Raw genomic sequence first — 25,590 nt, 5'->3', positions numbered from 1 at the left:
GTTAATAATGATAGTGCAACTTATTTGTGGCACTGATGTTTAGGTCATATTGGTGTAAAGCGCATGAAGAAACTCCATGCTGATGGGCTTTTGGAATCACTTGATTATGAATCACTTGATGCTTGCGAACCATGCCTCATGGGCAAGATGACTAAGCTCCGTTCTCCAGAACAATGGAGCGAGCCACTGACTTATTGGAAATAATACATACTGATGTAAGCGGTCCAATGAGTGTTGAGGCTTGCGGCGGGTATCATTATTTTCTGACCTTCATAGATAATTTGAGCAGATATGGGTATATCTACTTCATGAAACATAAGTCTAAAACATTTGAAAAGTTCAAAGAATTTCAGAGTGAAGTGGAAAATCATCCTAACAAGAAAATAAAGTTTCTATGATCTGATCGCGGAGGCAAATATTTGAGTTACGAGTTTGGTCTTCATTTGAAACAATGTGAAATAGTTTTGCAACTCACGCCACCCGGAACACCACAATGTAATGGTGTGTCCGAACGTCGTAACCGTACTTTATTAGATAATATGGTGCGATCTATGATGTCTCTTACCGATTTACCACTATCATTTTGGGGTTATGCATTAGAGACAGCTGCATTCACGTTAAATAGGGCACCATCTAAGCCCGTTGAGATGACACCATATGAACTGTGGTTTGGCAAGAAACCTAAGTTGTCGTTTCTTAAAGTTTGGGGTTGCGATGCTTATGTGAATAAGCTTCAACCTGATAAGCTCGAACCCAAATCGGAGAAGTGCGTCTTCATAGGATACCCAAAAAAACTGTTGGGTACACCTTCTATCACAGATCCGAAGGCAAGATCTTTGTCACTAAGAATGGATCCTTTCTAGAGAAGGAGTTTCTCTCAAAAGAAGTGAGTGGGAGGAAAGTGGAACTTGATGAGGTAATTGTACCTTCTCTTGAATTGGAAAAATTTTCATCACAGAAATCAGTTCCAGTGATGCCTACACCAATTACTGAGGAAGTTAATGATGATGATCATGAAACTTCAGATCAAGTTACTACCGAACCTCGTAGGTCAACCAGAGTACGTTCCGCACCAGAGTGGTACAGTAATCCTGTTCTAGAAGTCATGTTACTAGACCATGACGAACCTACGAACTATGAGAAAGTGATGATGAGCCCAGATTCTGGAAAATGGCTTGAGGCCATGAAATCTAGATAGGATCCATGTATGAGAACAAAGTATGGACTTTGGTTGACTTGCCCGATGATCAGCAAGCCATATAGAATAAATGGGTCTTGAAGAGGAAGACGGACGCTGATAGTTGTGTTACTATCTACAAAACTAGACTTGTCAAAAAAGGTTTTCGACAAGTTCAAGTTGTTGACTACGATGAGATTTTCTCACCCGTAGCGATGCTTAAGTCTATCCGAGTCATGTTAGCAATTGCCACATTTTATGAAATCTAGCAAATGGATGTCAAAACTGCATTCCTTAATGAATTTCTTAAAGAAGAGTTGTATATGATGCCACCAGAAGGTTTTTTAGATCCTAAAGATGCTAACAAAGTGTGCAAACTCCAGCGATCCATCTATGGACTGGTGTAAGCATCTCGGAGTTGGAATATACGCTTTGATAAGGTGATTAAAGCATATGGTTTTATACAGACTTGTGAAAAAGCCTGTATTTACAAGAAAGTGAGTGGGAGCTCTGTAGCATTTCTAATATTATATGTGGATGACATATTGTTGATTGGAAATGATATAGAATTTTTGGATAGCATAAAAGGATACTTGAATAATAATTTTTCAATGAAAGACCTCAGTGAAGCTGCTTATATATTGGGCATCAAGATCTATAGAGATAGATCAAGACGTTTAATTGGACTTTCACAAAGCACATACCTTGATAAAGTTTTGAAGAAGTTCAAAATGGATAAGTCAAAGAAAGGGTTCTTGCCTGTGTTACAAGGTGTGAAATTGAGTCAGACTCAATGCCCGACCACTACAGAAGATAGAGAGAAAATGAAAGTCATTCCCTATGCCTCAGCCATAGGTTCTATCATGTATGCAATGTTGTGTACCAGACCTGATGTGTGCCTTGCTATAAGTTTAACAGGGAGGCACCAAAGTAATCCAGGAGTGGATCACTGGACAGCGGTCAAGAACATCCTGAAATACCTGAAAAGGACTAAGGATATGTTTCTCGTTTATGGAGGTGACAAAGAGCTTGTCATAAATGGTTACGTCGATGCTAGCTTTGACACAGATCCGGATGACTCTAAGTCGCAAACCGGATATGTATTTATACTGAATGGTGGAGCTGTCAGTTGGTGCAGTTCCAAGCAGACCGTCGTGGCGGGATCTACGTGTGAAGCGGAGTACATAGCTGCTTCGGAAGCTGCAAATGAAGGAGTCTGGATGAAGGATTTCATATCCGATCTAGGTGTAATACCTAGTGCATCGGGTCCAATGAAAATCTTTTGTGACAATACTGGAGCAATTGCCTTAGCGAAGGAATCCAGATTCCACAAGAGAACCAAACACATCAAGAGATGCTTCAATTCCATCCGTGATCAAGTCAAGGAGGGAGACATAGAGATTTGCAAAATACATACGGATCTGAACGTTGTAGACTCGTTGACTAAGCCTCTTCCACGAGCAAAATATGATCAGCACCAAGACTCCATGGGTGTTAGAATCATTACTATGTAATCTAGATTATTGACTCTAGTGCAAGTGGGAGACTGAAGGAAATATGCCCTAGAGGCAATAATAAAGTTGTTATTTATATTTCCTTATATCATGATAAATGTTTATTATTCATGCTAGAATTGTATTAACCGGAAACTTAGTACATGTGTGACTAATGACAAGCCTTGCAAGCAATGTGACTAATGAGTTAGTTGCGGGATGATGCATTACGGAACGAGTAAAGAGACTTGCCGATGACGAGATTGAACTAGGTATGAGGATACCGACGATCGAATCTCAGGCAAGTAACATACCGATGACAAAGGGAATAACGTATGTTGTCATTGCGGTTTGACCGATAAAGATCTTCGTAGAATATGTAGGAACCAATATGAGCATCCAGGTTCCGCTGTTGGTTATTGACCGGAGATGTGTCTCGGTCATGTCTACATAGTTCTCAAACACGTAGGGTCCGCACGCTTAACGTTCGATGACGATTTGTATTATGAGTTATGTGTTTTTGGTCGGCGAAGATTGTTCGGAGTCCCAGATGAGACCACGGACATGGCGAGGAGTCTCGAAATAGTCGAGAGGTAAAGATTGATATATTGGACGATGATATTCGGACACCGGAATTGTTCCAGATCGTTTCAGGTATTTTTGGAGTACAGAGGGGTTACCGGAACCCCCTGGGGAAAGTAATGGGCCTACATGGGCCATAGCGGAGAGGGGAGGCAGCCCACAAGGGTTGGCCGCGACCCCCTCCCATAGGGAGTCCGAATTGGACTAGGGGAGGGGGCACGCCCCCCTTTCCTTCTCCTCTTCCCTCTCCCTTCCCTCTTTCCCCCTCCATAGGAAGGAAGGGGGAAACCTACTAGGACTAGGAGTCCTAGTGGGTTTCCCCCCACCATGGCGCGCCCCCTAGGCCGGCGGCCTCCTCCCCTCCTCCTTTATATACAGGGGTAGGGGGCACCCCATAGCACATCAATTGTTCTCTTAGTCGTGTGCGGTGCCCCCCTCCACAGTTTACTCCTTCGGTCATAGCGTCATAGTGCTTAGGCGAAGCACTGCGTGGATCACATCACCATCACCGTCACCACGCCGTCGTGCTGACGAAACTCTCCCTCGACCCTCTGCTGGATCAAGAGTTCGAGGGACGTCATCGAGATGAACGTGTGCAGAACTCGGAGGTGCAGTACGTTTGGTGCTTGATCGGTTGGATCGCGAAGACGTTTGACTACATCAACCGTGTTAAGCTAACGCTTTCGGTCTACGAAGGGTACGTGGACATACTCTCCCCCTCTCGTTGCTATGCATCTCCTCAATAGATCTTGCGTGATCGTAGGAATTTTTTTGAAATTGCATGCTACGTTCCCCTACAAGAAGATGTTTTCCCACACCTCTAACATCATTTGAGATTCTAAATAACAAGTCACTCAAGTGAGCAATCATATCAGAGTTGTATTTCAATTGTTTCATAACATTTGCATTGAAGTGATCTTGCTTTCTAATGTAATTCTCAAACTCATAAAGGCATTGGCTAGGGTGCATATTGTGAATTGTCATTATCATTGAATTTCATTGGAGAATTTACCTCTACCACCTTAGGCAGTGGTGGTGCATTAAGCCCATGTATTTCTTCAATAGGAAGTAAATTTTTAACATCTCAGCTTTAATACATTTTTCCTTCATAGATTTCTTTGCCTCTTGCATATCTTCAGGACTGAGATATAATATACCCCTCTTCTTTGGAGTGGGTTTAGGCGGTAGTTCAGGAAGAGTCCAATCATCATAATTTTTCAATATGTTATTCAATAATTCTTCAGCTTGTCCAACAGTTCGTTCCCTGAAAACACAACCAACACAACTATCTAGGAAGTCCCTAGAAGCATCAGTTAGTCCATTATAGAAGATATCAAGTATTTCATTTTTCTTAAGAGGATGATCAGGCAAAGCATTAAGTAACTAGCAAAGCCTCCCCCAAGCTTGTGGGAGACTCTCTTCTTTAGTTTGCACAAATTTAAATATTTCCTGTAAGGCAGCTTGTTTCTTATGAGCAGGAAAATATTTTTCAGATAAGTAATAAATCATATCCTGGGGACTACGCACACAACCAGGAGCAAGAGTATTGTACCAAGCTTTAGCATCACCCTTTAATGAGAACAGAAATAATTTGAGCATATAGTAGTAGCGAGTTTTCTCATCACGAGTAAAAAGGGTGGCTATGTCATTCAACTTAGTAAGATGTGCCACAACAGTTTTGGTTTCATAACCATGGAAAGGATCAGATTCAACCAAAGTAATCAACTCTGGGTCAACAGAGAATTCATAATCCTTATCATCAATAAAGATAGGTGAAGTAGCAAACTTAGGATCATATTTCATTCTAGCATTCAAAGACTTTTGTTTATACTTGCATAATAATTTCTCTAGATCATCTCTATCCCTACAAGCAAGAATATCTCTAGTTGTCTCCTCATTCATAACATAACCTTCCGGTACCTTAGGCAATTCATATCTAGGAAGGCTAGTTCTAGCAGGTGTTTCAGGAGTTTCAGTTTCAAGCTCATCATCAGATTCAACAACATCATGTTGTATTACTCTAGCAATTTGTTCATCAAGAAATTCACCAAGTGGCACATTATCATCAAGCAAGGTACTAGCATCATCATAAGCATCATTCAGAGTAGAAGTAGCATCATTAATAACTTGCGACATATCAGGATTAATAGCATGTGGTGCTATTGCAAGTTTACTTATAGCAGAAGGTGAATCTAAAGCAGAACTGGATGGTAGTTCATTACCTCCCCTCGTCTTAGAGGGATAAATCTTAGTCTTGGCATCCTTCAGATTCTTCATAGTGATAAATTGATAATAATCCCAAGTGACTCAACAAATATAGCTATGCTTCCCTGCAACAGCGCCAGAAAAAGGTCTTGATAACCCACAAGTATAGGGGATCACAACAGTTTTCGAGGGTAGAGTATTCAACCCAAATTTATAGATTCGACACGAGGGGAGCCAAAGAATATTTGCAAGTATTAGCAGCTGCGTTGTCAATTCAACCACACCTGGAGATTAATTATCTGCAGCAACATGATCAGTAGCAAAGTAATATGATAGTTTTGATAGTAGTGACAGCACCAATAGTAACGGTAACACTGACAGCAGTATTTTTATAGCAAGTCCAATAGTAACGATAGCAGTAGTAACTTAGCAAGAACAATATAAGATAAATTCGTAGGCATTGGATCGGTAATTTGTTGGATGATATTCATCATGTGCCAGTCATAACCTAGGGCGATACGGCACTAGCTCCAGTTCATAAATATAATGTAGGCATGTATTCCGTAAATAGACATACGTGCTTATGGAAAGAACTTGCATGACATCTTTTGTCCTACCCTCCCATGGCAGCAGGGTCCATATTGGAAACTAAGGGATATTAAGGCCTCCTTTTAATAGAGAACCGGAACAAAGCATTAACACACGGTGAATACATGCACTCCTCAAACTACGGTCATCACCAGGAGTGGTCCCGACTATTGTCACTCCGGGGTTGCCGGATCATAACACGCAGTAGGTGACTATAACTTGCAAGATCGGATCTAGAACATGGATATAATGGTGATAACATAAACGGTTCAGATCTGAATTCATGGCACCCGGGCCCAAAGTGACAAGCATTAAGCATGTCAAAGTCATAGCAACATCAATCTCAGAACATAGTGGATAGTAGGGATCAAGCCCTAACAAAACTAACTCGGTTACACGATGAATCTCATCCAACTCCTCACCAACCAGCGAGCCTACGAAGGAATTAATCACTCCCAGTGGGGAGCATCATGGAATTGGCGATGGAGAAGGGTTAGTGATGATAAAGAATGATGATCCCCCTCTCCGGAGCCCCAAACGGACTCCAGATCTGGCCTCTCGATGAAGAACGGGAGGTGATGGCGGCTCCGTCTCATGGAACACGATAATTCTTTCTCCCTGATTTTTCTGGAAAAATAGGATTTTATAGCGTCGGTTTCAGGGTCTGCGGGGCCACCAGGTGGGGACAACCCACCTGGGCGTGCCTGGGAGGGCAGGCGCGCCCTGGTGGTTGTGGCCACCCAGGTGCCCCTCCGGTGGATCTTGGCTCCAGAAATTCTCTTTTACTGTATAAAAATTCCTTGCAAAGTTTCGTTCCATTCCAAGAACTTTTATTTGTGCACAAAAACAACACCATGGTAGTTCTGCTGAAAACAACGTCAGTCCGGGGTTAGTTTCATTCAAATCATGCAAATTAGAGTCCAAAACAAGAGGAAAAGCGTTAGGAAAAGTAGATACATTGGAGACGCATCAAGTACCTCACTGACATAAACCGGCCGCTGAACCGGATATTCCTTGCCTGATTCCTTCCTTTCCACAACAATTGCCACACTGACGGCTTGGCTATTTGCAGCCACATATAACAGTAAGGGCCCCTTATGAATAGGAGCTGCAAGGATTGGCGGCTCAGCCAACTGCTTTTTCAATGCCTCAAACGCCTGATCAGCAGCATCACTCCAGACAAAGTGATTTGTCTTCTTCATCATCTGGTACAGAGGGATAGCCTTTTCACCCAAACGGCTTATAAGCCGGCTTAAGGCCGCAATGCGACCCGCCAGACGTTGGACGTCATTAATACATGTCGGCTTAGCCAAAGAAGTGATAGCCTTGATTTTCTCCGGGTTAGCTTCAATGCCTCTTTCAGAAACCAAAAAACCCAAGAGCTTGCCTACTGGCACACAAAAGACACACTTGGCCGGGTTAAGCATCATCTTGTAGACCCGGAGATTATCGAAGGTCTCTTTCAAATCATCTATCAAAGTCTCCTTCTTCCTGGATTTCACAACAATATCATCCACATAAGCATGAACATTGCGTCCAATCTGGTCATGGAGGCAATTCTGAACACACTGGTGATAAGTCGCCTGGGCACTCTTGTAGACACATAGCAGAAGGCTCCAAAGGGAGTGATGAAAGCTGTCTTCCCCTGGTCCATAACCACCATCTTGATCTGATGATAACCATAGTAAGCATCCAAAAAGCTCAAACGCTCACAACCCGCCGTAGCATCGATGATCTGATCAATACGGGGGAGAGCAAAAGGGTCAGCCGGACAGGCCTTGTTAAGGTCTGTATAATCCACACACATACGCCAAGTGACATTCTTCTTAAGTACCAGCACCGGGTTAGCCAACCACTCAGGATGAAAAACTTCCACAATAAACCCAGCTGCCAAGAGCCGGGCCACGTCTTCACCAATGGCCTTGCGCCTCTCTTCATTAAAACGATGAAGGAATTGCTTGACTGGTTTAAACTTTGGATCAACATTGAGAGTGTGCTCAGTGAGTTCCCTGGGTACACCTGGCATGTCTGAAGGCTTCCATGCAAAGATGTCCCGGTTCTCACGGATGAACTCAATGAGCGCGCTTTCCTATTTCAGATCCATATTAGGACTGATACTGAACTGCTTGGATGAGTCGCCAGGAACAAAGTCAATCAGCTTAGTGTCATCTGTTGACTTAAACTTCAATAGAGGGTCATGCTCTGTGGTTGGCTTCTTCAAAGGTGTCATACCTACCGGGTCAACATTATCTTCGTAAAACTTCAACTCCTCTGTTGCACAAACAGACTCAGCATAAGCAGCATCGCCCTCTTCACACTCCAAGGCTATCTTCTTGTTCCCATGCACTGTGATGGTACCCTTACGACCCGGCATCTTAAGCTGCAGATAAACATAACAAGGTCTTTCCATAAACTTAGCATAAGTCGGTCGCCCAAACAAGGCGTGATAAGGGCTCTTGATCTTGACCACCTCAAAAGTCAATGTCTCAGCTCTATAATCATGACCATCACTGAAAGCCACTCCCAAAGCTATCTTGCCCATTGGGTACGCCGACTTAACAGGCACCACGCCATGAAAACAGTAGAAGACGGCTTAAGATCTTTGTCAGTCAAATTCATACGACGGAAAGTATCATAGTAAAGGATATTGATGCTGCTGCCTCCATCCATGAGCACCTTAGTAAACTTGTACCCTCCAACCTGGGCGCAACCACCAAAGCCAACTGACCCGGATTGTCAACCCGGGGCGGGTGATCCTCACGGCTCCAGACAATAGGATGTTCAGACCATCGCAAGTAACGAGGGACCACCGGCTCAACTGTGTTCATTGCCCTTTATGAACCTTCTGGTCTCGTTTGCATAAACTTGTGGTGAACACATGATACTGCCCACTATTCAGCTGCTTCAGATTACTCTGATAACCAGACTGCTGCTGATGATTCCCTTGACCAGATTGTTGATTAAAACCACCTTGACTGCCTTGGCCTTGAAAACCAGAGCTTGAACCGCCGACTCCAAAGCCAAGTCCGTGAGAGCCGGATCCTGAGCCGCCATTCGGGCCATGATTATTCTGGAAGAAACTAGAATTTCTATACTCCCTCATGATGAAGCAATCCTTCCACAGATGGCTGGCCGGCTTATCTTGCGTACCGTGCTTCGGACAAGGCCGATTCATCATCGCCTCAAGGTTGAACTTCGGCCCGCCAAACCGGGGCGTTGACGCTTTCCCCTTACGACGCTGATTATTATTCTGCGCATTGGTATTAGCCACAAAGTCTGAATTATTATCGGCCTTGCGCTTACCGTTGTTACCTTGAACCGCCATGTTGTGCTGCCCCTTGGCGTTGATGTTCTTCTTCCCCTTGCCAGCCTTCTCCTCATCAGACTCAGGGTCCTTCTTACTATCAGAGTCAGCATATTTGACAAGAGCCGCCATGAGCTCCTCCATATCATTGCAGTGGCGCTTAAGCAGCCCCAGCTTCAGCTTAAGGGGAAGGAACCGACAATTCTTCTCCAACATCAGGACTGCTGACCCGGTGTTGATACTGTCCGATGAGTGCATAATGGCTGAAATCTGGCGCACCCAATTGGTTGTTGACTCGCCCTCACCTTGGACGCAAGAGTCTAAATCCAGAATCGACATAGGCTGCTTGCACGTGTCTTTAAAATTTTGGATAAACCGCGTCTTCAACTCCGCCCATGACCTAACGGAGTTAGCGGGCAATCCTTTCAACCAAGTACGAGCCGGTCCATCTAACATCATGGCGAAGTACTTAGCACACACAGCATCACTAACATCCAACATCTCCATGGCCATCTCATAGCTCTCAATCCATGCCTCTAGGGGTTGATCTACCGTGTAATTAGGCACCTTACGAGGGCCTTTAAAATCCTTGGGAAGGCGCTCATTACGTAGAGCCGACACCAAACATGGCACACCAAGGGTTCTAGAGGTCACTCCTGCCTCCACAGACACCGATGGGTAAACCGGAGATTGCTGTTGAGCCGCCAACTGAGCCGCCAGCTCCGCCTCTCAATGTGCCCTACCCTGATCCACCAAAGCCCGGGCATTATTATCCGTATGTGGCGGGTCATGCCTACGGGGCTGGTTACGTTGTCGCTCACTGCTTGAAACTGCTGACGAATCAATATGCCTGCTATAACTCCGGCTTGGATGCGGGGTCGAATGAATCCGTTCACGACTGTACGAATAAGCTGCCTGCTGCGCCACCGCTGTTTGAAGAAGCTCTCCGGCTCTCCGTATCTCCATCGCGGCCGGTGACTCCCCTTCAACAGGGAGAGCCGCCAATCGTGTCGCCGCAGCGATCATATTGTCCAGAGGGTTAGAATAATGACCCGGCGGTGTCGGAACATGCTGAGGCGGAGTCAAATTCAAATGAGGCGGGTCCGCGGCGCGTGGCTGAACCGGCACTCCGGTCACGGGTGTCTCAACAACCCGATTTACCACGGGTAGGTCATTGGTCCCTGCCCCAGGTGTATTGAAAAGGTTCCTAGCCTCAAACTCTGTGGGTAGACGGGTCTGGTGCCTCCTCCTCATAATGGCGTTTGAAGCGTTTCGATCCAAGGTAAGCCGGAAAGACTCTGCCTGAATCCGTTGTGCCTGAGTGTCCAAAGCAGCTCATTTCGTTGCCATCCTGGCATTCTCGGCATTGAGTTCCTCCTTGGCTTGAGCTACCTCATCTCGCAATTTCGCCACATCCACTTTATGTCGTGCTTGATTCTCTGGCATCACCTCCGCAGCCAATAAGGTCCCTAAAGCCTCCAAGAGCTTGGATAACACCTGAGCCGGCGGGCGCGCAGAGCCGCTGGCACCAGCCATCGCTGCAGCCATTGAGCTAGAGGTCATAGCTGCAGCGGTCATCGAACCGAGCACCGGTTGTGTACCAGCCATGAAGATCGCAACCCGGCTCGGCGGCTCATAGGGGTCCGGAATACTGTCGCCATCGGAACAACCCCCAAGCCGGCCGTCTTGCAGTTGATACATAGAATTGGTCTCACCTATTGACGACTCACTGTTAGAGTAGATGGTCATCTCTCCACCGGACACTAATCCTTCCTCAAAGTCAGCCCCATGGATAACACCAACAAAGGCGTGCTTCACATCGGTTTGAACCTCCGCGGGTCAGGCACGCTGAGCCGTCTCGACGATGTCGGTGCAGGTGTCCGGCTCAGGCCCCAATTTACCGATCTTGCCGATGAAGACATAGATTCCGGTGAAGGAGACCCGGTACCCGTACTCAATTGAGTCGGCCTCGGGGCCCCAGCCAGCGTCATCGGTGTAGAGCTTGCCGCGACGACTCTAGTCATCCGGCCCACAACTTATCCCTCGATCCCTGCAAAGTTGCCCTTCAAGAACTCGAAACCACCGTGCGCTGGCGCCACGGTGGGCGCCAACTATCATGGACTTAACACGGCAGATGCCCTAGTGAAAGGACTTAGGTGTGGATCCATCGCAGCTAGCTTAGCTTGAAGGGGTTAATCGGGACAAAGGACACAGAGAGTTTATACTGGTTCGGCCCCTCTCAACGAGGTAAAGGCTTACTCCAGTCTGGGATTGTATTGCTTGGGTTTCGATTACCAGGGAGCGAATACGCTTGACCTAGTTCTCGATCTCTTGTTTCTTGTCTTAACCCGCCGCCGGGTCACCCCTTTATATACATAGGTTGATGCCGTCGGCTTACAAAGTCCCGGCCGGCTCATACACAACGTGTCCGGCTCAGTGACTAACTAAGCTTGCCTTACAATACAAGTTACACATATGGCGGTTCATCCTCTTGGGCCTCAAGTCGCCTCTGGGTCTTGGGCCTTCAGTAGGCTTGCTTCATAACCGGCCATCTTCATCTTTAAGTCGCCAGCGGTATGACCCGGCCCCTCCTGGGCGGGTCACACCCAATAGTTATATCCCCAACACATGGCCATGATCATCCAGGTCGGATCACATGAGGAGACCAGAGTAAATCTCTCCAGACCAGAGGGGCAAATCCCATCTTGCTCGGCCATGTATTCATGGTGTGGGTCTGGACAAGTCCAAAATTGACCTTTATAACTACCCAATTACAGAGTAGCGTTTGGTCAGCCCAAACCTGGTCGATCACCATTCTAAGTACATGCGCCGGCTCAGATCTTAGGACGCAGAACATATGTTGCACTAGAGACTCATAGATGACCTATCGCTGTGTCTCATGGTTGGGCCTATCTGTCTTGATTTCCATCCGAGCTCAAATCCGGTCACCCCTACCCGACATCGGATCCGACCAGGTCCATGCAATTCTGTTAGCATCCAATGCCCCATGGCAAGTGAGATCAAGCCATCTATTCTGTTGCATGTTATTCATGATTGGGGCATGAATATAACATTGACTTAAGCCTCCACCAAGCTAGAGCGACACTTACTCCTTCACGAGGCCAAAAAATTATATATATAATTCCAACCACGATGAACTAGATGCATATGATAGTTTTTTTTGGTGAAATTACAATTTCAATCGATTGCAGTTCCACGATCCAATATCATCGCATGGCCTATACCATATCAATGCTTTTCCCTTCAAATATAAAGGGAAAACCTTCTTCTTAACTTCATCTCCGGGTAAACCTACAAGCTTAAACAATCGACAAATTTCATCCACATGTATCAAATGCATATCCGGATGTTCAGTTCCATCTCCCGCACAAGGATTAGCTAGCAGTTGTTCTATCATACCCGAAGGAATTTCATAACCAATATTTTCAGTAGGTGCAGTAGGTTGAGGAGCAACTAATTGTGCTTCCGATCGAGGTGAAGATACCCCGAACAAGACCCTCAAGGATTGTTTTCCATAGTGACAAGTGACAATAAATTTCAGCACGTAATATAAATTTTTCATTACCGATTTCCACTTACCAAGAGCGCTTCACTCCCTGGCAATGGCGCCAGAAAAGAGTCTTGATGACCCACAAGTATAGGGGATCAATCATAGTCCTTTCGATAAGTAAGAGTGTCGAACCCAACGAGGAGCAGAAGGAAATGACAAGCGGTTTTCAGCAAGGTAATTTCTGCAAGCACTGAAATTATCGGTAACAAGTAGTTTAATAGTAGGATAATTTGTAACGAGCAAGTAACGGTAATGGTAACAAAAGTGCATCAAAGTAGCACAATCATTTTGTGGAAAAGGATAGGCCAAAGCGATCTCTTATATAAGCAAAGCATTCTTGAGGGCACACGGGAATTTCATCTAGTCACTTTCATCATCTTGGTTTGATTCGTGTTCGCTATTTTGATAACTTCATATGTGGGTGGACCGGTGCTTGGGTGTTGTTCTTACTTGGACAAACCTCCCAATTATGATTAACCCCCTCGCAAGCATCCGCAACTACGAGAAAAGTATTAAGATAAAATATAACCATAACATTAAACATATGGATCTAAATCAGCCCCTTATGGAATAGCGCATAAATTAGGGTTTAAGCTTCTGTCACTCTAGCAACCCATCATATAATAACTACTCCACAATGCATTCCCTTAGGCCCTAAGATGGTGAAGTGTCATGTAGTCGACGTTCACATAACACCACTAAGGGAATCTCAACGTACATATCTTCAAAATAACGAACACATATCAAATTCACATGATTACTTGCAACATGACTTCTCACGTGGCCTCAAGAACAAAGGCAACTACTCACAAATAATATTCATGCTCAAGATCAGAGGGGTATTAAATAGCATAATGGATCTGAACATATAATCTTCCACCAAGTAAACCATCTAGCATCAACTACAAGATGTAATCAACACTACTAGTCACCCACAGGTACCAATCTGAGGTTCCGGTACAAATATTAAACACAAGAAATGAAATAGGGTTTGAGATGAGATGGTGCTATTGAATATGTTGATGAAGATTGGCCTCGCAAAGATGAGAGGGTTGTTGGTGATGATGATGGCTTCGATTTCTCCCTCCGGGAGGGAAGTTCCCCCGGCGAAATCGCTCCGCCGGAGGGCATAAATGCTCCTGCCCAAGTTTTGCCTCGAGACACCGGCGTTCCGTCCCGAAAGTCCTCCTTTTATTTTTTTTTCTAGGTCAAAAGAGCTTATATACCAGAAGATGGGCACCGGAGGTGGGCTGGACTGCCCACCACCCACAAGGGCGTGGCTAGGGAACCTGGCGCATCCTGGTATCTTGTGGGCACCTGGCAGCCCCCCTCTGGTGGTTATTTCCTCCAATATTTATTATATATTCCAAAATAATTCTTTGTAAAATTTCAACTAATTTGGAGATGTGCGGAATAGGTATCTCTGACATAGTTTTTTCAGGTCCAGAATTCCGGCTGCCGGCATTCTCCCTCTTTATGTAATCCTTGCATATTATGAGAGAAATGGCGTTAGAATTACTCCAAAAAGTGCTATTATGCATAAAAACATTATAAATAACAGTAGGAAAACATGATGCAAAATGGACGTATCAAACGCACTCTCACAACTCTTTGTAGAAGGACTACAAATTGCTCAAGCAAGTGGCAAGGGAGGTTTTTAATGCGGCGAAGGCTAGAGAATGATACAATATCGATTTGTTGACGTTGTTGGGCCAAATCTGAACCTTGTGGTATAAGAACAATGCATGTGGGAATGTATCCTTCTTCAACTAAAGAAATTTACCTTCTCTATCGTGGCGAGAGAAATTGAAAGTTCGATTGGTATTTTAGCTAGCTTTTGATGCAGACCTGCTGGAGATGTGAAAGGAACTTGCATGGTTCAACTATGCTAGGTTGTTTCCTTTGTTATATGTTGGTACTTAGACGGTGGTTTCATATGGGAGGCGATATGTATCTCTTTCACACGATAGTTTTTTTAGGGTTTTCACATGATAGCTGCACTCACGTCGCTTGCATAGAAGAACGCGCGACTCCAATGTCGGTCAACGGCCTAGTAGCGGGGAGCGCTCAGATCAGCTCGTGTAGTTTCCAGAGAGGTTTCTCACGTTTCTTTTTTCATTTTAAGACTGGATTTTGATGCAAGAACACAAATTCAAAAAATATGAAAAAAATGTTCATGAATTTCAAAAAGATTATGAAAGTGAATCGTGAATTTGACAAGTTATTCATTTATTCAAAAAGTGTTCATGAATTCAAAAAGTGATCACGAATTTAAAAAATATTTCCGAATTCAAAATTTTTTCATGAGATCGAAAAATATTTGCTGATTTGAATAATATTCAGGAATTTAAGAAAACTTCACAAAAGTCAAAATATTTCACGAACTAAAAAAATCAAAAAGTTGAATAATGCTCATGAATTTAAAAATATTTCATGAAATTATTTTTTTGCAAATTTTAAAAATAAAAAGGAAGACAAAATGAAAACAAAAAACCCTAAAAACGATAAAAAGAATAAAAACAACCCAGAAGCTTCCCAAAATCCGCTGGGAAGCTCCCAAAAACTTCGCAAAACTACTCCAAGAGAACATGTAGTAGCCCCTGATGCGCCGGCCAACACTCGAGATCGCGTAGGCATCACATTAGTAAGTATTACGACGAGCGATACATATCAATAGCGTCGATGGCTTGGTGCGGAGGCTCAATCTAATCGATGAGTAACCCCAAGTAATAGTTGCAATCGCGTCGCCAACACGCGGTTCTACAAGGCCCGACGGCCTAGTAGCAACCTACGCTCTAGGTTATGTGTCTAGTTTCCATAGAGGTTATTTTTTTATTCACAAAAAATAGAGGTTATTTTTTGTTTCAACTTTTTAAACCGGATTTTATGAAAATCACAAATTAAAAAAAGTCTGTGAATTTCAAAATGTTCATGGAATCGAAATTTTTGAATTTTAAAAATGTTCATTAATTTTTTGTGCGGATTTAAATGATTTCCATGAATTTAAAAAATGTTTCAAACAATTTAAAGATGTTCACGAATTTGAACATTGTTCATGAAATCACAAAAAACTTGTAAATTTCAAAATTTCAAAATTACAAAATGGATGAAAAAGAAGAAAAATTAAAATAGACAGAAAAAACACAAATGAAAATGATAAAAAAAACAGTAATAGAAAAACAACTAGTCTGAAAGCTTTTCAAACCGGCTTGGAAGCTTTCGGAAACTTCACAAAACTGCTCCACGAGAACACTTGCATCCTTTGATTGGTCAGTACATGACCGAGATCGAGTGGGCGATTACAACGATACGTATCACAACATGCAATACATATGAACTGCGCTTTCCCTGCGAACCAACCTGTTGTTGGATGGTTAGAAGGACAGTGGTCTTCCCAGCCCACCAGGGTTCCATTTCTGGTGCTCGTATTATTTCTGCATTTATTTCAGAATTTCCGGCGATGTGTTTTCAGTGAAAGGAGATGTTCTAGTCGACGACAAGGCGCCTACGGTGACTTCGTAAATCTCAACATTATATGTCGGCTCGGTCTCTCGAAGGTGCTCATAGGGGTAAGGTGTGCGTGTGTGCGTTCATAAAAATGGGTGTACGCGCGTATGTATGAGCGCTTGTGTCTGTATTATGTTAAAAAAATCAGAGGTACATCCCTCCTTTTTTAAGGAAACACTGTTATCTGGTAACTTTGGGAGCGCACATGTCTCGCTCGTTTCAAGGACGTCGTAATGGGCCAACCCATAATCACACGGGAACAAGTGCATCCGTTTTTGTTTGTTCTTTTTTTCCTTTGTTTATATTTCCAAACTATTATGAAGTATATATTCCAAAAAGCCTAAATGTAAAAAAGATAAAAAATGTGAATCTGTAAAATGATGACCCAGTGTAAAGTTTTAGTTAATGAAATTTCAAAAAATATTGATATCATTCAAAACAAAAACTTCGTGACATTTCAAAATGTTCACAAGTTTCCAAAAAAAAACATAATATTTAAGAAGATGTACATTTTCCAAAGTTGTTATACGAGTTTCAAAAGATGTACATTACATTTGGAAAATGGTCAAGCGTTTTGAAACTATGTTTAAGACATTCCAAAAATATTGATACAATGTAAAACAATTTCTTCACATAGTTTTTGTTTCATTAAAAAATATTCAGCACCGTTCGAAAAATATTTCAACATGTATTTAAAAATTAAACATATATTTTATTTTCTTAAACATGCATATTAAAAATGTTAATCATATATTTGATTTTTTATATTTGCAAAAATGCTAAACATGTATTTTAAAAATGTTAAAATTGTATTGAAAGTATTTTAGATGTATAAAAAATAACAATCTGTATGAAAAAAGTAGAAACCAAAAAATATATTTAAAAATACTAAAAACTTTTGAACGAGTATAATAAATATTCCTGCTACAAACAAAAAGTATACAATGTGTATAAAAAATAGATGTGTAATGAAAAATAAAATAAAAAATAGAAGAAAGAAGGAGAAAAATTAAAGGGAACCAGTGAAAACCCAAGAAAGAAAGAGAGCGAAAAACCTGAAAAAAAATATAGAAACCATAGGAACCCATGTAAACTCTGAACACCAAAAAACCAGAAAACAGACAAGAAGAAAAAATTACGCAGAGGTAGCTGCAGTACTGGGTCGGCTCACTAATGTCGCACAAGAAGCGAGCCACAGCTATTTTTCACAGCAAGCAAGACATAGCTGCTGCGGGTATCTTCCGCCCTTAAAAATAAACTCATCAGGGGGATATAGTCGAGAGCAACTAACTAATGAGTGCTCGTTCAAGAGACTCACAAAGGGTCACCTGGGGTGGGCTGAGAGCGCGCCAGTGGCGGTCTCCGCCGCCGCCACATGTTGCGCTCTGGGCGCTCTTCCGATTTTATTTTATTTTCTCGCACGCGTTTTCAGCTTTTTTATCCAGTTTTTTCAGTCTTTCTTAACTTTTCGACAAGAAAAAAAATCCAAAACAATTGCACAAAAAATGTGTTTCTTTTTGCTTCCACGGGAGGTACGTTTTCCTTTGGGTGGGTGCCTCTCGAAATGAAAAAAAGTGCGAGAGACACGGATTTGCTTCCGCAAGAGGCACGGCTATGCCTCACGGAAACGGAAGAAAAAATGCATTTTATTTTTCACTTAACAAGAGGCATGAGTTTACTACTCGTGGAGGCAGGGTTTTGCTTTCGTGAAAGGCACATCCGTGTCTTTTTTCGGAAAGGAAAAAAATGCTCCCGGTTTGATTTTTTGTCCTTTTTTCGTGAAAAAAAGTTCGTCGGACCTACCAATATGGAATCTAATTTTGATAATCTCGACGCGAGGAATCCAATAGTAAAAATGGTTCGAAATTTGGATGCATGATTTAAGAGATAGCACATTTTGAATAAATGGATTTACGAAAAAAGAGAAAACTCCCAAATTGCGAAAATGTAACATCCCAAATTTTCAATTTGGAATGTTATACATAGGTCATCATATGCATATCATATTCTATTTGCATTTTTGGTTTTGATCCTATAAATCCTAAGCAACTCAAGACCCACGGAGAGAGTTCGGGATTTCATTATTTTCATATTTGAATTTTCCTCAAATATTGAAAAGAGGATAATTTTGGTTTCAATTATTTTTCTCTCCGGAATAATTAAAATATAAAAATAAAAGAGAGGAGATAATATGACTTCTCCAAAATGAAAGAAATATTTGAGGAAAAATGTTAAAATCAAATAAATATTTTATTTTGGATTTTTATTGCTATTTTATTCTAATTAGAAAAAATATGCATTTTTGACAAAATTGCATTTTTAGGCCAAGAAAATGTTCGCTTTGTTCTAAATATTTTATTTAGACGGTGAAAATTGTTTTTGGCATTTTTGGCATTTTTTATTTTTATTTAGGATTTTTTTCTTTCGGCGGAATTTATTAAAAAAAAGTTTCCCGCAACGCACTGGGCCGAAGGCCCAGCCGGCCCGCTGTGCCGCCGCCTTCCCCGCCGAGCGCCGCCGTGCCCGCGACGGACTCCGCTCGGAGTCCGGCTCTGAGCCGCCCCGTCGCCCCTGCCCCAAGCCACCACCCCCCGGCCCCTTTAAAACCCGAGCCGCCGTCGCTCCTCATTCCCCACACCGCCCCGCACCACCGCCGCCGCCGCCTGCGCCGCCCGCCGCCGCAGCCCCGCGCCGACCCCGCCGCCTCGCCGAGCCACCCGTGCGCCGGAGCCGCCACCCCCGCCCGCCGGATCACGCCGTCCCGCCTCCGCCGTTGACCTCGTCGTCGCCACCGGGTTTTTTTTTCAGTTTAGGTATAAACCGTTCGTTTTTTTAACCCTAGATCCGTTTGTGTTTTTTTTATTAGATCGGTTTTCTCGGTTTAGTTTTATTTTACGAACGTTCGTTCGTTTAGATCTGTTAACGAACGAATTCGTTCGTTAGTCTCTGTTAGCGGACATTCGTCCGATAGATTTTTCTTTTTCTATTTTATTTTTGCCAGAGACCTATCCGCGATTATTTTTATCACAGATTATCCACTGATCTTCAAACCCTCGCAACTTTTTAATCGTTCGTCCAAATCCAGTGAAACCAACGCCAAAATCTTCGTCTCGAACCCCTCTTTCTGGTTAATCAACTTGATCATGGTTTTGACAATTTAAAATTTGGTTTCAAGCAGATTTATTTCGAAGTTCTTTTGATCATAGTTTCAGTTCCGTAGCTCTGATTCGATTGATTCTTTTTGCAAATCAAAGTTCTTCAGTTGAACTTTCAGTTTGGACTTTCTCATCTGAGTTTTACCCTTACATCTATGCTTGAGTTCTTATGTATGCTATTGTTTGTTTGCGATAGAATTCCCGAAGTGCGAAGCATGCTACTACGAGTCTCTAGGGTTTGCGGATCGTCAGCAAGGCAAGTAACACATTGATCATACCCCCTTTATTACCCAGTTTTTATGCATTAGTTACAATCCTCAAACACTGCATGATTAGATGTGATTAACTTGTGGGTATTGGGAAGTAGATGATGAGGTAGAACCTATTGCCCTTTTATTATCAAACCCTTGGGAGTTACTTCTACGTTATGCTTATACTGCTATGCTATGCCCGTAGACGTGGTTTGGTTTGAGTGATCCATGACAGATGTGAGATTGTTAATTAATGGTTAACTTAAGGTGGCTACTTAAATACACATCTGGGTGGATTGGTTGCGGGCACCTGGGGATATACCAGTGTTGTCCTTTGGTTCGCCACCCAGGCTCAAAGGGATCATAAGATTATTCATGCTAGAACTTCCGTGTGCAGCCACAAGCTATTATGGGCTCTAGCATAGTTGAGTATGTTGCAAGACCTCTTTAGTGGTAGGCTAGCAGATGTAGGGGAAAGTAGGTGTAACTGTCTACCCAGAGTAAAGAGTTAATGCTTCTGAAAGGCTGTGTCTCGGTCATCCGTTTCTCAAACACCAGGTAGTGCGAGAAATCAAACGGAGGTGATCGAGACTTGTGGGGAAAAGTGCGCAAACCTCTGCAGAGTGTACAAACTAATCATGGTTAGCCGTGTCCCCGATTATGGACATCTTGAGTATCTGGTTCTTGGATTATCATGTTGATCTCATCACTCTAATTAATTTGCTGGGTTGTTAACCACTGTTTAATTGGGATGGAGATGGGGTTACCATTCTCAATGTTTATCAACTACCATGATAGTTAAATAAAATATATTCCTTTGTTGTAGGGAAAAATTGGCTTTTCACAAAAACATCATAACCATAGAGCCTCCACCAGCCATATATGCATGTAGTGATTGCATTTACTTGTTCAATGCTCTGTTGTGTTATATTGCCAGCATATTCCATGTGCTGGCCCGTTTCGGGCTGCAACATATCATGTTGCAGACTTTTCACACGAAGAGTAAGGTGCGCTAGGTCGTTGTCGTGCACTCAGCTATGCCGTTGGAGTTGATGGAGTCACTTTATCTTCCAAGCCTTCCGCTGCTATCTTATTTAGATGGCCTTAAGCCATATTATTGTAATAAGCTCTCTTTTGAGACATTCGATGTAATAAGTGTGTGATTGCACTCTGTTATAAATCCTTCAAGTAATGTGTGTGTCGGCATTACCGATCCAGGGATGACACTTATACACAGAGATTTGGCCGTCTGAGGTCGGATCGCTACAAGATGGTATCAGAGCACACGTTGATTGTAGGACACGACCACTAAGATAAGCCATAGGTCACTCTTCTCTACTCATTTCTGACCCCACTCCATTTTCCACACTATAGGATGGCGGACTCAAGGAACAAGTTTGCTCAACCGGATGAAGACACCCCTTTTGGACGACACTTGAAGGAAGTCACTAGGTCAAGAACATCCTGAAGTACCTGAAAAGGACTAAGGATATGTTTCTCGTTTATGGAGGTGGCGAAGAGCTCGTCGTAAAGGGTTACGTCGATGCTAGCTTTGACACAGATCCGGATGACTCCAAGTCACAAACCGGATACGTGTATATTTTGAATGGTGGAGCAGTCAGCTGGTGTAGTTGCAAGCAAAGCGTCGTGGCGGGATCTACATGTGAAGCGGAGTACATAGCAGCCTCGGAGGCAGCACAGGAAGCAGTCCGGATGAAGGAGTTCATCACCGACCTAGGAGTAATTCCCAATGCGTCGGGCCCAATGACTCTCTTCTGTGACAACACTGGAGCTATTGCCCTTGCCAAGGAGCCCAGGTTTCACAAGAAGACCAGGCATATCAAGCGTTCCTTCAACTCCATTCGTGAATATATTCAAGATGGAGACATAGATATTTGTAAAGTGCATACGAATCTGAATGTCGCAGATCCGTTGACTAAACCTGTTCCACGAGCAAAACATGATCAACACCAGAACTCTATGGGTGTTCGATTCATCACAATGTAACTAGATTATTGACTCTAGTGCAAGTGGGAGACTGTTGGAAATATGCCCTAGAGGCAATAATAAAGTGGTTATTATTATATTTCCTTGTTCATGGTAATTGTCTATTGTTCATGCTATAATTGTGTTATCCAGAAATCGTAATACATGTGTGAATACATAGACCACAACATGTCCCTAGTGAGCCTCTAGTTGACTAGCTCGTTGATCAATAGATGGTTACGGTATCCTGACCATGGACATTGGATGTCGTTGATAACGGGATCACATCATTAGGAGAATGATGTGATGGACAAGACCCAATCCTAAGCATAACACAAGATCGTGTAGTTCGTCTGCTAAAGCTTTTCTAATGTCAAGTATCTTTTCCTTAGACCATGAGATTGTGCAACTCCCGGATACTGTAGGAATGCTTTGGGTGTGCCAAACGTCACAACGTAACTGGGTGGCTATAAAGGTGCACTACGGGTATCTCCGAAAGTGTCTGTTGGGTTGGCACGAATCGAGACTGGGATTTGTCATTCCGTGTGACGGAGAGGTATCTCTGGGCCCACTCGGTAGGACATCATCGTAATGAGCTCAATGTGACCAAGGAGTTGATCACGGGATGATGTGTTACGAACGAGTAAAGAGACTTGCCAGTAACGAGATTGAACAAGGTATAGGGATACCGACGATCGAATCTCGGGCAAGTATCATACCGGTAGGCAAAAGGGAATTGTGTACGGGATTGATTGAATCCCCGACATCGTGGTTCATCCGATGAGATCATCATGGAACATGTAGGAACCAATATGGGTATCCAGATCCTGCTATTGGTTATTGGCCGGAGAGGTGTCTTGGTCATGTCTACATGGTTCCCGAACCCGTAGGGTCTACACACTTAAGGTTCGGTGACACTAGGGTTGTTATGGGAAATAGTATGTGGTTACCGAATGTTGTTCGGAGTCCCGGATGAGATCCCGGATGTCACGAGGAGTTCCGGAATGGTCCGGAGGTGAAGATTTATATATGGGAAGTCATCATACGGTCACCAGAAGTATTCGCAAGCCCCCTCCCCTTGGCCGCCGCCCCCCTCTAGATCCATCTGGAGGGGGCCGGCCCCCCTCTCCCTTGCCCCTATAAATAGAGGGGAGGTGGGAGGGCCGCTGCACCCTTCCCCTGGCGCAGCCCTCTCCCTCTCCAACACCTCCTCCTCCTCCGTAGTGCTTGGCGAAGCCCTGCCGGAGAACTGCAAGCTCCACCACCACGCCGTTGTGCTGCCGGAGCTCTCCCTAAACTTCTCCTCTCCCCTTGCTGGATCAAGAAGGAGGAGACGTCTCCGGGCTGTACGTGTGTTGAACGTGGAGGCGTCGTTGTTCGGTGCTTAGATCGGAATCCGCCGCGATCTAGATCGCTGCGTGTACGACTCCACCAACCGCGTTCTTGCAACGCTTCCGCATCACGATCTTCAAGGGTATGAAGATGCACTCCCCTCTCTCTCGTTGCTAGTCTCTCCATAGATTGATCTTGGTGATGCGTAGAATTTTTTTAATTTCTGCAACGATCCCCAAAAGTGGCATCATGAGCTAGGTGTATGCGTAGTTTCTATGCACGAGTAGAACACAAGTTGTTGTGGGCGTCGATTTTGTCAATTTACTTGCCCTTACTAGTCTTATCTTGATTCGGCGGCATCGTGGGATGAAGCGGCCCGGACCGACCTTACACGTACGCTTACATGAGACAGGTTCCACCGACTGACATGCACTAGTTGCATAAGGTGGCTAGCGGGTGTCTGTCTCTCCCACTTTAGTCGGATCGGATTCGATGAAAAGGGTCCTTATGAAGGGTAAATAGAAATTGGCATATCACGTTGTGGTTTTGGCGTAGGTAAGAAACTTTCTTGCTAGAAACCTATAGCAGCCACGTAAAAACTTGCAACAACTATTAGAGGACGTCTAACTTGTTCTTGCAGCATATGTCGTGTGATGTGATATGGCCAAAAGGATGTGATGAATGATATATGTGATGTATGAGATTGATCATGTTCTTGTAATAGGAATCACGACTTGCATGTCGATGAGTATGACAACCGGCAGGAGCCATAGGAGTTGTCTTTATTTATTGTATGACCTGCGTGTCAATGAAAATGCCATGTAATTACTTTACTTTATTGCTAACCGTTAGCCATAGTAGTAGAAGTAACAGTTGGCGAGACAACTTCATGAAGACACGATGATGGAGATCATGGTGTCATGCCGGTGACGATGATGATCATGGCGCCCCGAAGATGGATATCAAAAGGAGCAAAATGATATTGGCTATATCATGTCACTATTTGATTGCATGTGATGTTTATCATGTTTTTACATCTTATTTGCTTAGAACGACGGTAGTTTAAATAAGATGATCCCTCGTTAAAATTTCAAGAAAGTGTCCCCCCTAACTGTGCACCGTTGCGAAGGTTCGTTGTTTCGAAGCACCTTGTGATGATCGGGTGTGATAGATTCTAACGTTCGAATACAACGGGTGTAAGCAAGATTTATACATGCAAAACACTTAGTATGACTTGATGAGCCTAGCATGTACAGACATGGCCTCGGAACACGAGAGACCGAAAGATCAAACATGAGTCGTATAGTAGATACGATCAACATGGAGATGTTCACCGTTGATGACTAGTCCGTCTCACGTGATGATCGGACACGGCCTAGTCGATTCAGATCATGTATCACTTAGATGACTAGAGGGATGTCTATCTGAGTGGGAGTTCATTAAATAATTTGATTAGATGAACTTAATTATCATGAACTTAGTCTAAAAATCTTTACAATATGTCTTGTAGATCAAATGGCCCACGCTAATGTTGCCCTCAAGTTCAACGCGTTCCTAGAGAAAACCAAGCTGAAAGACGATGGTAGCAACTATACGGACTGGGTCTGTAACTTGAGGATCATCCTCATAGCTGCCAAGAAAGCATATGTCCTTGAAGCACCGCTAGGTGATGCACCCATTTTCCCAGCAACTCAAGACGTTATGAACGCCTGGCAGTCGCGTAGTGATGATTACTCCCTGGTTAAGTGCGGCAGGCTTTACAGCTTAGAATTGGGGCTCCAAAAGCATTTTGAGCATCACAAAGCATATGAGATGTTCCAAGAGCTGAAAATGGTTTCCAAGCTCATGCCCGAGTCGAGAGATATGAAGTCTCCGACAAGTTCTACAGTTGTAAGATGGAGGAGAATAGTTCTGTCCGCGAGCACGTACTCAAAATGTCTGGGTTGCACAACCGCTTGTCTCAGCTGGGAGTTAATCTCCCGGATGATGCGGTCATTGACAGAATCCTTCAGTCACTTCCACCTAGCTACAAGAGCTTTGTGATGAATTTCAATATGCAGGGGATGGAGAAAACCATTCCTGAGGTATATTCAATGCTGAAATCAGCGGAGGTGGAGATCAAAAAGGAACATCAAGTATTGATGGTCAATAAAACCACTAGTTTCAAGAAAGGCAAGGGTAAGAAGAACTTCAAGAAGGACGGCAAGGGAGTTGCCGCGCCTGGTAAATCAGTTGCCGGGAAGAAGCCAAAGAATGGACCCAAGCCCGAGACTCAGTGCTTTTATTGCAAGGGAAATGGTCACTAGAAGCGAAACTGCCCCAAGTACTTAGCGGATAAGAAGGCCGGCAATACCAAAGGTATATATGATATACATGTTATTGATGTGTACCTTACCAGCACTCGTAGTAGCTCCTGGTATTTGATACCGGTGCGGTTGC

This window comes from Aegilops tauschii, chromosome 3, assembly GCF_002575655.3.
Source record: "Aegilops tauschii subsp. strangulata cultivar AL8/78 chromosome 3, Aet v6.0, whole genome shotgun sequence".
Taxonomy (NCBI): Eukaryota; Viridiplantae; Streptophyta; class Magnoliopsida; order Poales; family Poaceae; genus Aegilops; species Aegilops tauschii.
The sequence above is the reverse complement of the archived record's forward strand: the minus strand, read 5'-3'. Positions refer to the sequence as shown.